We start from the raw sequence: 18,329 nt of genomic DNA, 5'->3' as shown, positions 1-18,329 counted from the left end.
GGTGGCTTGTTAAGCATAAAGCGACTCGGATTGTCTTGCTAAACAAATGGTGTTAAGAACTACAAAGGATGAGGAGGTTATGGTGATAGGTGAGAGAAGGGATTATTTGTCCAATGTGGTGTCGGCATTAAAAGCCGAAAAGTGGATTCAGAAAGGTTGTGAGGCCTAATTGGTATTTGTAAGTCAGTCGGAAGATGAGGGACTAACAGTGGATAAGGTTAGGACTGTAAAGGAGTTCCAAGATGTTTTTCCGGAAGAGCTTCCAGGATTGCCTCCGAATCGAGAAGTTGAGTTTGGAATAGACTTGTTGCCTGGAATGGCGCCTATGTCTATCGCACCGTATAGGATGGCACCGAAGGAGTTAGTAGAGTTAAATGCTCAAATTCAAGAGTTGTTGGATAGGGGCTTTATTAGGCCAAGCGTGTCTCCATGGGGAGCACCGGTGCTATTCGTGAAAAAGAAGGATGGTACGATGCAGATGTGCATTGATTATCGCCATTGAACAAACCGGCGATTAAGAATAAGTATCCACCGCCAAGGATTGAGGATCTATTCGACCACTTAGAGGAGCTTCGTATTTTCCAAGATCGACCTTCGATCCGGATATCATCGATTAAGGGTCAAGGAGGCGGATATCTAAAGGCGACATTCGGGACTCGGTATGGTCATTACGAGTTTCTGGTTATGCCATTTGGACTAACAAACGCTCCTACAGCATTTATGGATCTGATGAATCATGTGTTCCAACCATTTTTAGATCAATTCGTAGTCGTCTTTATTGACGATATCCTGGTATATTCTGAAACTAAAACGAAACATGATGAGCATCTCCGTATAGTCTTGTAAGTATTAAGGAGAAGGAACTCTTTGTGAAGTTCAACAAGTGTGAATTTTGGTTGAGGAAGTAACTTTCTTAGGACATGTGGTCTCTGCTGAGGGGATTAAAGTGGACCCTCGGAAAATTGAAGCGATTTTGGAATGGAAGCCGCCTAGGTCGATGTCGAAATATGGAGTTTCCTAGGGTGGCGGGGATACTACTGAAGGTTTGCGGAAAGGTTTTTACGTGATGGCGGCACCTCGATAAAACTCATAAGGAAAGGAGTACCATTTGTATAGACTAAGAAGCAGAGGAAGCTTTTGAGAAGTTTAATAAAGTTACATCGATGAAGCACTGTGTTAATTCAAATGAGTCTGGGAAGGATTTTAGTGTGTACAGTGATGCATCACACGTGGGTTTGGGCTGCGTGTTAATGCAAGAGGGTAAGGTGGTTGCATATGCATCACAATAGCTTAAGCCTCACGAGGGAAACTATTTGACTCATGATTTAGAGTTGGCAGCAATGATATTTGCACTTAAGATTTGGAGACATTACTTGTACGGAGAAAGCTGTATTATATACACTAACCATAAGAGTCTTAAGTATTTGTTGACTCAGAAGGAGCTGAACCTTAGGCAAAGGAGATGGATTGAGTTACTTAAGGATTATGACTATTCGATTGAGTATCACCTAGGTAAGGCTAATGTGGTAGCCGATGCTCTAAGTCGTAGAGCTGTATCTGATCTAAGAGCAATGTTTGCTCGTCTGAGTATGTATGATGATGGAAGTCATTGGTGAGTTGCAAGTGAGGCCAACCTGGTGGATCAGATTAAGGAAAAATAGTTGAACGATGAGTCTTTGGTCGCTCGTTTTCAACAAGTTAAGGAAGGAAACTTCGAGTTTGGGAGCAGAAGAGGCGTTGCAATGACTATACCCTCATCTGTTTGGATTAGGTAAATTTCGAGGACGAAATTTCTTTAAGGAGGGTAGAGTTATAACGCCCCAATTTTCGAATTTGTGAATGTTGGCAAAATTTCATGCTTTAATTTTGTCATTTGTGAGTGAAATTATAAAATAGGACCTATGTGAAAATGTTTGAAAATGCTATAGGCTAAATTGAAGTGACCAAATAAATAGGAGTGCAAAAATAGGAGGATTTGCATGACAAACCTCCCATTTTACATGAAGTGGCTAGCCATCATGTTGTTGTAGACAAAATGTACACTTGATATCCATAATTTATGGTACAAATTGATACAAATTGATAATAGGTTAGGTAAATGTTTCATGATAATAGGTTAGGTAAATGTTCCATGATAATAGGTTAGGTAAATGTTCCATGATAATGGGTTAGGTAAATGTTTCATGATAATGGGTTAGGTAAATGTTTCATGATAAGAATTTCATGTCTTTTGTATTAAAGAATTAAATGGATGAAATATGAAGTTTTATTAAAAGAAAAAGGGGTGAAAAGAACAAAGTTTTGTCCATCTTTGTTCATCATAGCTGAAAGTTAGAGAAGAGAAAGGAGAGAAGAAAGCTCTTGAGTATTCGGTCATTAGGAGGAGGAAAATTGAAGGTAAGTTCTTGGTACCTTGCTTCTATTTTGAGGTTCATGAGTTCTTCTTGATTCTACCTTAACTCTTGAAGTATATTTTGATTTTTAGTTGTGTTGTGAGCATTTAGTCATGAATTAAAATGAAGGAAATGGTTGTTGTTTCATGTTCTTTTGATGAAAAATGGAAGATAAGTGAAGTTGAGCCAAACAAATGAGCATGCATGTGCCTTAGATGTTAAAGGAAAAATCAGCTAACATGTTGTGCTTTAAAATGATGAAATGGAGATTATACTTAAGTAAAATCATAAATATGTGATGATTGATTTGTGATATACATGTTCAAATAACATGCATGCAAGGTATGTGTGAAAGAGTGATTTGGTAATAAATCTGCTTGGAACAGCAGCAGTTATGTGACTTTGGAAAATCACCATAAATTGTGGGAGATGAATTAGAAGCTGAATAAATTATGTAATTAAAGCTTATTGAGTCTAGTTTCTAATGAAATAAACAAGAACATATTTTGAATTCTGTACAATAAGAAATTTGATTCGTAATGAAGAGTGGTCAGATTAGTCAAACAGTGAAACATGGGAAACTTTGAGAAAAATCTTGTATTGATTGGATAAACCAAAAATTCTGAAAATTTTATGGATATAAGATATATGAGTCTATTTTCAGGGAAAATTAACGGAACTTAATTTGGAGTTTCGTAGCTCTAGTTATAAATGATTTAATGACTGTTACTCAGGAAGACAGCTTGCAGTGAAATTATGATTATGTGGTAAACATTAACAAAAATTTGTTAATGAGTTGCTTACTGATTTCTTATAAGCTTACTATGATCTGTAGGTGTGGTTGGCCGAATATTGTAAGGGGTTAATATGTAGTTTGTATTTGAATAGTTAGATTAACGTGTTAGTAATCCAATTGTAGGCTGTTCGTGTGTGGATCTCGTTAACATATAAATCATAAGCAGTGTGTAACTAACACCCTCTTTCTTAGTCTAGATCGGCAAAAGCGAAATGCAAAAAATCGGTATTTTGTAGATTTGCGAGTGTGCGAATGCTCGTGAGGTAAATCGATTAATGTTTTTGGTAAGCTGCAAAATTTGGACTGCAAAGTGTATGATTTCTGTGCCCTTGATATTTTTGGGCTTAATGGGCCAAAATTGGAATGATGGGCCAGCAGGCCCAATTCAGTAAGAACCCTCGATGCGTGATTACGTTAGTACGTGAAAAGTAGGAATATGCATGAAAAACCCTAAAATAGATAAATTCTTGAAATACCTTTAAAAGTGGAAAATTTACGTTTTAACCCTAGTAGATAAATTACCGAAATACCCCTAGGTTAAATTGACCTAAATGCATGTTTGATTGTTGTTATTTTGCATGCCATGTTGTTATTATCGATGCATGGGATGGGATATTGATGGAGGAAATCTTGAAAGTGGCTTGTCCACGTCTTGGAGGCTTTGCCTCAATTCTTTGATAAGCGAGCGGCAAGGCTTCAACTGTGGAGTGTTGAAATTTGGGTGGGTTGAGCTATTCCCACATGGAGTGTATGGCTGGTACGGGTGGAGTGTAGTGGTTGGTGGGTTGAGTAGTCTCCCCAAATGGGCTTGCATATGTTTCTTGATGTTGTATGTATTTTGAAATGGGCCTATGGGCCATCTTGTTATCTGAATAAGGGCTAAGGCCCGGTTTATTATGTCTGAAAAGGGCTTTGGCCCGATATCCTTTATTACCCAAATGGGCTTGCATATGTTATTGATGTTGCATGTATTTTGAAATGGGCCTATGGGCCATCTTATTATCTGAACAAGGGGCTAAGGCCCGGTTTATTGTAATCTGAAAGGGCTCGGCCCGATACCACTATTACCGAATGGACTTAGGCCCAATAGGCTTGGTGACTTGGACTTTGAATGGGTTTTCCTTACACTTGAGTTTCCCCAAACTCACCCTTTTATTTTCATCCACGCAGAAATCCCCAACCATAGTGGGCTTGGAGCTAAGAGGAATTGGAGTGGCCACCGTTCGAAAGTTTGATTTTCTTACGGTGAACTGGACATCCTTTTAATTACGTTTGAGGTTTTGGGCTTTTAAATGTAATAAGGCCGCTTATTTATTTTGATGGTTTTATATGTTTTATTAAGATAGATAATATTTATTTTAACTGTTGAAATTGGATAGCTTTAGGCGCGTTTTCAAAAACAACAGTTGATTTCAAAATAACACGACAACAAGCAAAGCTTCCGCAATGAAAGTATTTTTCAAAATTAATCACTTTTCCTAAAAATGACTTAATCAAATCGGTTTCCTAGAAATATCCATGACGTTAAGGTGTGGCAATGGTAGTATGCATGTCTAGGATTGGATCCAGAAGGAGCTTGGTACTTAGCGGTCCGATGGACTCACCACCTCTTTTAGGTTTCCTACCGGTGCATGACTTCCTTTCACTTTAACCCTTAATGAATTAATCTTTTGAACATCAAATGCGATTTTCGGACTTAGAATGGAATTTTTTTTTACGTTTTGATGTGGCATGCCGGATCCGGCCATAACTTCTGGGCCGGGTTTGGGGTGCTACAGGAAATTTGGGAAATAGCGCCCTAACGTGTTGGGTGTCGATTTTCTGTTTGACCAAATAACTGAATATCCTTTTTTTTTTGAAGCATGAGTTTTGTAATCCTTGAGAGGATCTTGGTTTTGAGGGTTTAAAATGTCGCATCCTAACGTATTGGATGTGATATTTTGTTCTTTCGGAACAGGAGAATCTTAAAATCCAACTCGAGTTGTTCGCGCATTTTTAAAGGGATCATCATATTTTAACATTTTTTTCAAATTTTTAACGTTAGGACGTTAATTAATCAATTGGTACCAATTTTGAGAGTTGCGAGGGTGCTAATCCTTTCTCGTACGTAACCGACTTCCGAACCTGTTTTCTATAATTTCGTAGGCCAAAATCAATATTTTAAATAAAACAAAGTGTTTTATAAGGTGATACAATCACACTTAAGAAAAAAGATTGGTGGCGGCTCCAAACTTTCATTTTTAAAAGTCGATTTCCGTTTTTCAAAAAATGGTAAATTTGGTAAATTTTAGATGTATTTTGTTGAAAAAAACAACTAATAATTGTTTGAAAAAACAAAATATTCAAAAAGAAGAGATGATTTTTCTAGGCTTGCAGAACCTAATTTAAGTAAATTTATTATATTTAATCTAATGTAACATCTCATTTTTATAATTAAAGTTATAAATCACTCTCCTCTAAGATATTAAATCTATTGCACTGATAACTGTTGATACTTGGCAAGACACTTTCTACGTTACCTCAACATATTTCAATATTTTCTATTTGAGTTATTTTTGCCTTTTACCGAAGAATATACTTACATGTATTAATATATAGTATATTCGGAATAAATAAACTACATATCGAGGACAGGTGAAGCCCAATACGAAATGATTTAAGCACATGGTCTTTATTACCAACCATCTTTTTTTTTTGCCTTCAAAATATGCTATTTGAGCCTTCCAAAACAGAATAAAAACACGTAAGATTCTATTGAAAACCTCGATATCTTTCTATATCTTCACACATGATAGCAATTACACTTCCCGGAGGGCATCTAGCTAGCAAAATTCAATTACTTCGTATTTACAAGATGCGCATTCCGCCAAGTGACAGCTTCGTTATTCAAGTAAGAGGGAGCAGCACCCAAACCCTACACCAACACCCAACCCTTGAGCCTCAACCCACTTCTCTCTCTTCCAAGCTAAACTTCTCTGCAATGAAGCTCTTTAATCGGTTCCGCAAGATCCTTGTGCGGCTCTTGCTTTCTCTTCCTTCCGCTGGATCTTCTGGCACGTCGAGTGTGGCTCCCAAGCAAAAGAACAGCGATAGGTTCGAGCCACCGAAGACTTCGTGCAGCTCATCGTATTACTCGTCCCACTCGCATTACACCGAGGCCATTTCTGATTGTATTGAGTTCTTCAACAAGTCATCGCAAGAGCGGAGTTTGGATGGTCCAAAATCTGATGTTTCGGTTTGATTATATAATATATATACCTTTGTTGCTCAAAACGTTAAATTATAAATCTTGGGTGTAACAGTACTCTCCTTCATTATATTTTCTTCTCTTTTCCTTCGGTCATCATTTTGTTAATACAGTTTCCTCAAAGTACTTGATTGGTCTTTTCCTTCTTGTGGTGTTGGTTCTTTTGTATGTACAAATAATCTAAAAATATGTAAACGTTTGTTCTGATTTCCATCTGGTTTGTTGAGGCCGAAAGATTTAATCATTACCTGGACTAAACATTTTAATGGGCTAATTGGGCTTCTTCTTTCCATAGAGGAAAAATAATAAATATGTTTTTTTAATTATTTTATCAGTTGAGCCTAAAGGCTTCAAGCCCAAAGCAATTAATTGATCCTATAATCCAAGTCTCATCGAGTCGACAAGTGGCATGAGGCAATTAAGCAATATGACCTTGACAAACGTCAAACAATAAGACTAGCAAAGAAGCAGAAAATATAGTGCAACGGCAGGGCAAGGACATCCAAATGTACTTGTCCCCACGAGCACCCGACCCATCGCTTCAAGGTACAAAGGAAGACGGAGGCCTTAAATCTCATGCATGAACACATATTATTGCCTTTCTTGCCTCTATCAAAGTATTCTCCAAAAATATTCCATTGTCAGAGCTAGGCATTGGAGACATGCCGCATAATTATTTGTAGGCCCTCGTTCATATTTAAATCAGAGTCTTTTTGATCCATCATCACAAAGTAAATAAAACATAAATAAAATTGTGAACTTAATGAACAGAAACAAACAACACTCAATAAATTAGCGTGAATTGTGATATACAATTTGCTTATATCTTATGAATTCTAAAAATGTAAACTGTATTTTATTTAAGTATTGCAAAGCTTCTTGGACCTGAGACATCTTATAAAAACTTTGTAATAGAGTAGAATTGGGCTTGTTGTACAAGTCGCTACAAAATCCAAGTATGACACTGATAGAGTGTATGTATGCTAGTAGATTTGGTTTGTTAGTGAGATGGTTATTCTGTTACGGTATTGAGCAGAGCAGTTACTAAACCTCTCTGCTATAAAAGTCAGTCTAAATGTACAGAATGAAAAAAAGATAGATTTTACAGATTCATTCAAAGATTTTATTTCATTTTCAGTAGTTTAGCAATTGTTTACCTCATTTTCTATCATGGTATCAGTCGCCTAAGGTCTTGGTGGTGCTTCCGCTCCGAGTTCATGGATCCGATGGTTGATCAGCAATCTGGTGGTTTTGTTTCGTCGTCTGCTTCGCATTCTCGCTTAATCTATAGCTTTCCTCGACATGAGATTCCCAAATTGGATGAGTCCAATTTTGTTCAGTGGCAACATCAAGTTCGGCTTGTTGTCGATGGGTACGGGCTTCAGGGGTTCTTGGATGGCTCTATCCCTGTTCCACCGAAGGTGGTGACTATGAGTGATGGCGGTCTCGCCCCGAATCCAGATGGAGTGTGGTTCACGCAGCAAGACAAGCTTCTTGCCTCGTGGCTTCTTTCCACGGTGAGCTCCTCTCTTCTTTTCTATTTCATATCTACTAAATCGGCTTTTGATATCTGGAGTGCAGCGAGTCATCTCTTTGCTGCTACTTCTGTTGAAAGAGTCTCCCAGATCCGTAACGATCTCCATGCGGTTCGGAAGGGCGGATCTACCATCAAGGAGTATGTTTCCAAAATCAATTCGCTTTGCGCCTTGCTTGCGCCATCGGGCTCAGAAGTTCCTGAGGCGAAGAAGGTTAAGGTTCTCCTTGGTGGTCTCACATCTGAATTTGACTCTGTGTTTATGGTTGTCTCGGCTTCATCGGAGTCTTTGTCGTTCTCCAAATTGGTAGATATTCTTATAGCGTTTGAGAGTCGACAGTTGCGGGCCGCGCGTGATGTGCCGTTGGTGGCGCATGTGGTTCAGACCTCTGATTCAACGCCTGAGTATGATGCTCGTAGTGCTCGCAGTGGTCGGGCGCCGTCGGGGGCGCGTGGTGGTCGTTTGTTTCGCTCACGGATTCAATGCCAAATCTGCAATCGGTTTGGCCATCCTGCTCAACGATGCTACTACCGGTTTGACAGGGAGTATGGCGGTTCGTCGGTGGCCATGGTTCCTGGTAGTGATGAAGTGTTTCGTGCGCGCCCTTCGATGCTCAAATCTGAAGGAGGACAATGGGTTTGGCAGCAGAATCCTCCTGCTACTGTTGCTTTTGCACGGCCCAATTGGGCCACTGGGTCCATTGGACCGCTTCTTAGTCCCTATGAGTCTGGGCTTATGAGCCCCATGCGCATGGTTTTGTTAGCCGGCCCCCTATTGCTAAAAGGCCCCATCCAGATTTGGGCCAACAACATGGGCCTCATTTTGTAGCTATTCATGGATCCCGTTTTACTCGTGGTCCGCCTCCGGCTCCTGGGGCTCCCTATGTATCTCAGCAGTCACCTGGGTCTCCAGTTGCTAATTGTGTTGGGGTAGATGGCTCTGGTCCGTCGGTTCCCCCTGAGGCTCCTTGGCGTACAAAGCCTCGTGCTCGGGTTTTTGATGTTGACAACTCTCAAGGAGTTGGGTTGCCTCGAATTCCAGATTTTTGTGCGTCTGATTTTTCAGATACTTCTCCATATGGTTCTAGCTATGGCAGTGCTGATCCGTATATTTCTACACCGACCGGGACTGTCTCGTGGTACCCAGACTCTGGAGCTTCTAATCATGTGTGTCAGAATGCTGTGGACTTAAATGCGTCTACTCCTTATTCAGATACATCTGAACTTTTAATGGGTAATGGGGCCCCTACTCGAATTTTGTCTGTTGGGGACGCGGTTATTCCTGCTAGTTCCAAACTATTACGGTTGTCTAATGTGTTGTGTGTTCCAAGCATTCGTAAAAATCTTTTTTCTGTGTCTCAGTTTGCTCGAGATAACGATGTGTTTTTTAAGTTTCATCCCTCCTATTGTGTCGTTAAGGACATCCAGATGGGGGAAACTTTGTTGCCGGGCCGAGTTCATGACGGGCTCTATCGGTTTCACGACTCTGCACTTTCATCGCCTCGTGTCTCTTGTTCATAATGTTGACCTTCAAGCTAGCTCGTCCGTTCGATCAATTTACCTTGTGGCACATGAGGCTTGGTCATCCATCGGCTTCAGTTGTTTCTACTGTTTTGAATAATTGTGGTATTGTTACTAATAAGAAGTCTCTTTCTCATGTTTGCATTGCTTGTCAGAAGGGCAAATCGCATAAACTCCCGTTTTCTTTATCTACTACTGAGTATATAGAATTGTTTGAATTAGTTGTTTCTGATTTGTGGGGCCCAGCCTCGGTTGCTTGTGAAGGACATTTATACTATGTTTCGTTTGTCGATATGTACAGTCGGTTTACATGGGTGTATTTGGTTAAACGTAAATCTCAAGCTCTTGAGTGTTTTTCTTAGTTTCAAAAAATGGTTGCCACTCAGTTCGGGAAGACTATTAAGAAATTTCAGAGTGATTGGGGTGGAGAGTTTCGGGCTTTTGCCTCACTTCTTGCTGATCAGGGCATTCTCCATTGCGTCTCGTGCCCTCACACTTCTGAACAAAATGGTGTTGTAGAACGTAAGCATCGGCATATAGTGAGACTGGTCTGACTCTGTTAGCTCAGGCTAATCTGCCTATGCAGCACTGGGGTTATGCTTTTCGTAGTGCAGTTCATCTCATTAATCGCCTTCCTACTCCAGTTCTTCAAGGCCAATCTCCGTATCAGAAGCTTTATGGGTGTGCACCGAAGTATGATCATATTCGAGTTTTTGGCTGCTGCTGCTTTCCTTATCTTCGTCCTTTTCAGCGTCGTAAGCTGGATTTTCGGTCGCAACCCTATACATTTTTGGGTTACAGTTCTCAACACAAAGGCTATTATTGTCTTACTCCTGATGGCTCAGTGATAATCTCCCTGCATGTCATTTTTTATGAGCATCGGTTCCTGTTTTCCCTTCCACCGGTGTCTGATACTGGTTCTTCTCCGTCCAATACTACATATGTTCCCATTGTCAGTCGTGCCCGGTCTTCCGTCCCGATGACTACTTCCATGCCTTCGTGTCCGTTGCCTGGCTCTCCTAGTGAGGTGTCTCAACGTGAGGTGCTTCGTTCTGAGTCTGCTCTTCCGTCTGTCCCTTGTGGTTTCCCGGTGGTCGTCCCTGATACATCACATTCCGGTTCCAGTGAGTCATCATCTACTTCCTCGACACCTGCGGCTTCATTACTGGTTTCTTGTGAGAATACGCATGCAATGGTTACACGGTCAAAGGCTGGCATTTTTAAGCCCAAGGTTTTGTCTGCAGAGACTGTTGAGATTGAGCCATGTTCGGTTGACGAGGCGCTTGCTCATCCGCAGTGGAAATTAGCAGATCAAGCAGAATTTGATGCGCTCCTGGCTAATAATACCTGGGAGCTTGTGTCGCTCCCTCCTGGACGAAAAGCAATTGGGTGCAAATGGTTATTTAAAATTAAGAAGAAGCCTGATGGATCTGTTGATCGTCGGAAGGCTCGGTTGGTTGCTAAGGGTTGTGCTCAGGTACCAGGATGTGATTTTAAAGAAACTTTTAGTCCTGTAGTTAAGCCGTCCACTATTCGAGTCATCTTGTCCATTGCGGTATCGCGAGGCTGGTTCCTTCGACAAGTTGATGTCAATAATGCTTTTTTAAACGGTGACCTGGATACTGAGGTTTTTATGCAGCAGCCTCCGGGATTTGTTCAGTTTGGGTCTGATGGACGGTCACTTGTTTGTCGGTTGCAGAAAGCTTTGTATGGCCTTCGTCAGGCTCCTCGAGCTTGGTTTGATAAATTAAAGCGGTTTCTCCTTTCTGTTGGATTCACTGGTTCTCGGTCTGATGCGTCTTTGTTCATTCGGCTTGCATCAAGTACTACGTTGTATGTTCTTGTGTATGTAGATGATATAATCATTACTGGTAATGATTCAGCAGCTATTAATAGTTTCGTTGAACAGTTGCATGCTATGTTCTCCCTCAAAGATATGGGAGATCTACATTACTTTCTTGGGGTTGAGGTTACACGTTCGTCTTCTGGCAGTGTTCATTTGTGTCAGAGAAAATATGTTCGCGATCTGCTTGCTCGGAGCTCACTCCTATATGCGAAGCCTGTTAATACTCCTATGGTTAGTTCGGCTCAGTTATCCAAGGATGATGGTGACCGATTGAGTGATCCTACTGAGTACCGGAGTTTGGCTGGTGCTTTACAATATGTGGTGCTTACACGCCCGGATATTTCTTATGCTGTGAATCGTATTTGTCAATTTATGCATAGTCCCACCACTACACATATGATTGCTTTGAAACGTATCTTGCGCTACCTCTGTGGGACACTGAACTATGGCCTTGTTATCCGACCATCCTCGCGTTTGTCTCTTGTCGGGTATGTCGATGCCAATTGGGGTCTTGATTTTGATGACCGTCGCTCCACATCCGGTTTTTGTGTATATTATGGTGATGCTCCAGTATCTTGGTGTTCTAAAAAGCAGCAGGTGGTGTCCCGTTCTACGGCTGAAGCTGAATATCGCGGTCTTGCTGTGGCTACTAGTGATATCACCTGGTTGGTTTCTCTTCTTCATGAGTTGTAAGTTCCATCACCTGATCTGCCCACTGTCTGGTGTGATAGTTCTAGTGCAGTTGCTGTTGCAGCCAATCCAGTTCTTCATTCGAAGTTTAAACATGTCGAGCTTGACTTATTTTTTGTTTGGGAGAAGGTTGCCAGCGGTGCTCTTGTAGTTGGCGAGGTTCCTGCCTGTGATCAGGTGGCTGATGTTTTTACCAAGCCTCTCTCTGTCACCAGTTTTACTCGGTTTCGAACTTCTCTTCGGGTTTTACCGGTTGAGAAGATGGATGCATGATAGAGTGTATGTATGCTAGTAGATTTGGTTTGTTAGTGAGATGGTTATTCTGTTACGGTATTGAGCAGAGCAGTTACTAAACCTCTCTGCTATAAAAGTCAGTCTAAATGTACAGAATGAAAAAAAGATAGATTTTACAGATTCATTCAAAGATTTTATTTCATTTTCAGTAGTTTAGCAATTGTTTACCTCATTTTCTATCAGACACCACAATAGATCAACCTTATAGTAGTGTTGATACAGAGAGAAAATGGTGGTGTCCCCATCCGAGACATGGACGGGGGAAGAGCTCAATGGTAATCGGATATACTCGATTTTAGGTAATGTTTGAGATAAACTGGAGGAGTACGGAGGGCCTCTAGCTAGGAAGTTGCCTCTTTGGCTCATCAGGGTTCTAGCTCAAGCTTCGGTGTATGCAGGAATTTTACTTTTCTTTAACTTTGTTTCGGGTAAGGTAAGCTTCTTTGCAATAACAAAAAGATCTCTTCTTGGTGTTTTCTTAGATAAACTCCATGATGAGCTTCTCATCCATTGAGGCTTTCTCCTCTCTCGAGGTTCTATCCTATATTGAATCTTAACTAATAAGTACACTTCATTTTTTATGTCAAACACAACTCTAATTTTTCTACTTGATTTTTTATTTTCGTCACCATGGTTATGATTTCTACTATTGCCTGATTGAAAACCTCAAACTGTTAATATCAGACTAATAATACAAATTGTCTTACTAATCATTTCCCACATACCCAATGGAGTCCTTGAAATGATACTTCATTAATATTGGATTAAGCTTTCTATTTGTCTTTTTGTTTCGAGGGAACTGGTTTGCATGTTATTTCTATGTCCTACATTTTTTCCTTCAAATTGACCAATAATTAAGCAAATAACATAACTAGGGGGATTTGAAAGAAAGATGCCTTTATAATAGAACAAAAGAAGGAAGAAAAGGTTAAGTCTAAACATAAGCCATTTTTAAATCTTTTCACTACTAAGAGGTCATAATGAAGCAATGGACATTAAAATACCTTTTTCTTACTAATTATTTTATCAGACAGTGCCTCATTATATTTCATGTAGTTGAAAGAATAAAATAGAGTTTACTGTGCATCATATGTGGAAGAGAGCTTCTAATTCAGAGGCGTTCGTCGCAAGGTAACTGCAAAGGCAATGATCTACAAACACGAAATCTATCACTACTTTCTTCATAAATGGATGAAAGATGTGTTAGAAAATTGATTTAAAAAATAGTGCTTTTAGGCAAAATGAATGCTTAAAAAAATTTTCCACATAGTAATAAACCCTAATTAAATTATTATTTGTACTTTATGCAAAGCAATCTAAGTTGTTTCCTGATTTTCTACCAAACGATCTTCTTTGCTATCCTCAAATCTCGAATTGTTTTGAATGCGAACTCAAACAAAATGAAATGAATGTATAGATTCAAAACTTTTATTAACTTTTACTGGAAAAGTTAATTTCTTTATGTGAGAACTAGATGTAACATCCTGAAAAAAATTTCAATTTGACATGTGGCACCATTTTGGTAACAAATACAGTGAATTGATGAGAAAATTTGAAAAATGAGTTAGATAAAGTAAGCTTATGAAAACACAATTGATAATTGAGATGAAAAATTATGAAAATAATTTTAGAAATGAAATGTGATAAAAGGACTAGATCTCAAATTTCAAAAAGTTGGAGTAAAATGATATTCGACCAAAAAGGAAAATAAGGATTTTGATTGGTTGTTTGACTTGAGAGTAAAGTGGAATATGTATTAGTGAGATGAAAATCACCTTTGAGATCAAATTAGAAATATTTGATAGTATAGAGATTGAATTGTAAATTTAGTAATTTTATCGAAAAAGAATAATGATATAATTTTTAGTACCCAAAGAGCTTACCAAGTATTAAATGAGAATTATGAAATTCTGGTTTGATTAATGATGAATTATTGTGAAAGAATTGAGCATAGAGGCAAAAATGGGTAAAAGCAGTATTTTATCATTTCACACTATATTATAATTGATTTATAATATTAAATTGATATTAAATTATTGAAATTGAATTTATTGAAAAATGAATTAGTGAGAATGATTAAAAATATGAAGTTACGAAAAATTAATTTAATTGGAAGTTCGAAAAACATACGAAGACTCAAAGCGCAAATATTTTATAAAAGGATATTTTGGACGTTTGACAAGAGATTGAATTTTTATTTTAATTAAGAATAATTTGTAGATTACCAACAAATCAAGTTTCAATTTTTTTCTTACTCCTTGCAGGGATTGGATGTTGGTAAACTTGAGGAATGCTTTTGGCTTAGAATATCAGGATGTGATGTGGCAATTTCTCTTTAGTATTATCTACGGGAAGCTTTGGAAACAAAGGAATCTCATAATTTTTCAAGGGATCCCTTGTGATAATGTCAATATTATACAACCATATGGTGTTGGATGAGTTATATTGAGTCGAAGCCTAGCAGACTTGGTGGATCTATGAGTATCGGATGTGGAAATTGTTGGTTCTATTAAAATAAATGTTGATGGTGCCCGCAATCCGTCTTTAGGTCTTGCATCTTTGGCAACAGTGACAAGAGATGAACATGGTAGATGGCTTTGGGGGATTGGGAGAAATATCGGAAGATGTAGGGCTAAACAAACTGAGCTTTGGACTATTTATGACGGCCTTGATCTTGCATGGGATTTTAATTGGAAGGAGGTTATTCTTGAAATGATTATGCTCAAACTATTAAAGGTATTCATAGGGTTTTAAAGGAAAAATAAATAGAGACTTGATATTACATATCTAATAATTATGTAGGTGTAATTGGCAAGTGGTCATTAAGCAAATTATAAGAGAAACAAAATTTGCCTCCCCTATCTTAGCAGATCTAATGAAAGGGTTTTCGCTTGGGTTCCGTGTGTCCCATGATGCCTCTACTAAGGTTGCTGATCTAACTCCGACTAGATAATATTTATATAATTCTAATGTTATTGTAATTGATTCTATTTTTCTATAAAAAAATCAGGTTTCAACTTCTTCTTCTTATTATTATTATGTTTAAAGAAGTATATATATGTATGTGTGATTGGTGGGGTATGACTTCCACTATGGCCGTTTAGGCCATAGAATTAGAAAGCCCGATTGGCTTTTCATTTAAGGGGCATTCGACCATTAAGAAAAAGAAAAGAAAAATTATATGTTGATTCAAGGAGGGGAGCAGGAGAGTGTTCTTTCCCTTCCCCCTAACTTTTCCTATTTTTCTTAAATTTAAGTCAAAATTCAACCCAAAGATCAAGTGGAGAATCAATTTTTAAATTTAGTTCTTTAATCCATTGCACAATTTCAAGTTTAGGATTTATGGGTTATTCAAAGAGAAAATTTAAATTAAGGAGAAAAAGCTTTTATTGATAAGAAATTGTATTTTTTTAATATTGAGTTCTATTGTATGAGAGAATTTGGGAGTCTTGTATGTTAATATTTGATTGAATTTTGGTGTAGCACAAATGAGGAAATGATGAGAAATGAAACTTCTAAACTAGTGTGAGAATGATTTTAAGTGGATGGAGACTTGATTTTTGAGAAAATGTACATCTAAGAGGTAAGTACTATTGGATATTCATATTTTCCTATATTAACAATTTTACATTTTAGGTTTAGGTTTATATCGAGCAAGTGAAGGGACTGATTAGATTTATATGATTAGGACTTAAATAATTTGTAATTAAGTTCGGACTCTTTATCTATTAATTACAACATTATTTAATCATGAAATTATTAATATGCAAAAATTAAGCTCCCGTGTCACTTAACGAGCTTGTTTTTAAGCAATTTAAGTGATTTTTAGTAGTTTAGCTTAATTTTGGTTTTTGCAATTGAGTAAGTGTAAATATCTCATTTTCCTCATTTTTGTGATCCAAATTGGCCAATTATGCCATTGGGGACCTTAATGGTTGATTGAGTGTTGTAGGAGCTTGTTTGTGGCCTGAACTTGAGCTAAAACATCACCAAAGGCAAGGGTATTGCGACATCGAAGTATGAAAGTTGCAACACCTCAGACATGCCTGAAATGGAGAAAACGAAGATCACCTACAGTGGTATCGTGACATCCTCTTTGAGTATCGTGATATCCAATATCAAGGAAACCCCTATTTAGAGACTATCAGTGATATCGCGATATCCGAGTCCCACGTGACAAAAAATGATTGCAGGGGTAGTTTTAGTTCAACACCTACACCAATAAAAATTAAGCGCTTAGGGCCATTTTGGTCCAAAATTTTAAGTTGTAATCAACTATTTAAAGTCATTTTTGACTGAGTGAAAGAGGGACTCATTTTGCTTTAATTTTTATCAACTTTTCTTTAGTTTTTTGTCAGGGTTAGGTTAGATTTTTTTTTCTTTTTCTTTTTAGTTTTAGTTTTAGTTTTAATTTTAGTTTTCTTGTTTCCTTTTAGGTTAGATCTTAGTGTGATAATTTTCTTTCTTCCTTATTGTTAAAGATTTTGTAAATAAGGATAAACAAACTCTTGAGTTTCAATTGATCTTCATCAATTGAATGATCATTTTCTTAAACCCTCTCATTTCATTTTATGCTTACAATATGTTGGATGCTTACAACAAAATGCTCATTTGGATTTTGAGTTAGAGTATGTGCTAAATTTGTTGGATGGTTGGTTGATTAGTTGTTTGCTAGCTTAAATTAGTGTCTATACTTAATTGATTGGTTGTTTGATTATATCGGAATGCTTAATACGTTAAAATTGACGCCTTTAGCAAAAAACCTAGATAAACGAGACCGAGAAGAGAGTTGATCCTTAGATAGTTCAATATAATTGTGCTGAGTAGTGAGATTGAGAGGTAATCTATATGCCTAGGTGAGATCAAGAGGTAATCTTAGGTGATATCTTTTAGTCTAAGATGAGATTGAGAGGAGATTCCTAGCTAAGAGTGATAAAAATATAATCAGTGTAGGTTCATTAGTTTAATAACACTCAACTAATTAATCGACCATCGTTTAATCATTTACATTATCTAAAGCAATAGGAAAGTTTTAGCTTAGTTATTTTAATTAATAGGTTAATTTTAGTTAATAAACAATTTAAAGTTGAGTTAGCACTAATAATTTCTGATTCGATTAGATTAGTAATTACTCACTTGGCAATCCTTGGGATATTTGAGTGTAACGACCTGAACTTTAAGGTTATAGGAAAAGTGTATTGTCGGGTCTTTGTTTCTGAAAAAAATGGATTAAAAAATATTTATTAAAAATAATTACGAAGTTAATTGAGTAATTAACTAGGCTTTAATTAAGTGAATTTAGCTTAATTAAGAGTAATTAGTAATAAAAAAGAAAGGGGGACCAAAATGAAAAATATGCCATTTGATATAGTTGAGGCGGCAATTAGATTGAAAAATTTAAGATTTTTCTTAGATTTTATATATATTAATTATTATTGTTATTGTTATTATTATTTAAATTGATATTATATTATAAAATATAAATTAAATAAAGACAAGTGTATGAAAATGATTTGATAGAAGTGTATAAATAAAATTATACACATTTTTAATACAAGTATTTGATAATAAATAGATATTTATTTAAATAATAAATTATTGTTATAATTTTAATTATTATTAATATTATATTATGAAATAAATTAAAATAGTGACAAATGTGTGGTAATTATAAAATACATGTGTAACAAATTGAATACATATATTTGTAATATGTATATTTAATTATTAGTAGATATTTATTAATTAAATAATTATATTATAATATTTTTATGAAATAAGTAAATACAAATAAGACAAATGTATGGTGCATATGGTGATATGTGTAATACTAATATACATACAATTGTAAAATACATGTATATTTATTTATTATATAAGTATATTATTAAGTTATTTTATATATATATAAAAGAAAAGAAAAAAAGTGTATAAAAATAATTGCTACAAATGTTAAATAAATATTTGTTATTAAATAGATTTTATTATAGTTATTATTGTTATTATAT

At 36.9% G+C, this 18,329-nt stretch overlaps 1 long non-coding RNA gene across 1 annotated transcript in view; it reads left to right on the top strand.

Moving 5' to 3' along the window:
• Positions 1–1,908: 1,908 nt before the first annotated feature.
• LOC128293305 (uncharacterized) overlaps positions 1,909–18,329 on the top strand; it is a 32,768-nt gene continuing 16,347 nt past the window's right edge. The window contains exon 1 of the long non-coding RNA XR_008283473.1: positions 1,909–2,397. This is a non-coding gene — a long non-coding RNA (uncharacterized LOC128293305). The remainder of the gene's footprint in view (positions 2,398–18,329) is intronic.

The sequence above is a fragment of the Gossypium arboreum genome, chromosome 5 (genome assembly GCF_025698485.1).
Source record: "Gossypium arboreum isolate Shixiya-1 chromosome 5, ASM2569848v2, whole genome shotgun sequence".
NCBI classification, from domain to species: Eukaryota; Viridiplantae; Streptophyta; class Magnoliopsida; order Malvales; family Malvaceae; genus Gossypium; species Gossypium arboreum.
This window is presented reverse-complemented; position numbering and strand designations above follow the sequence as displayed.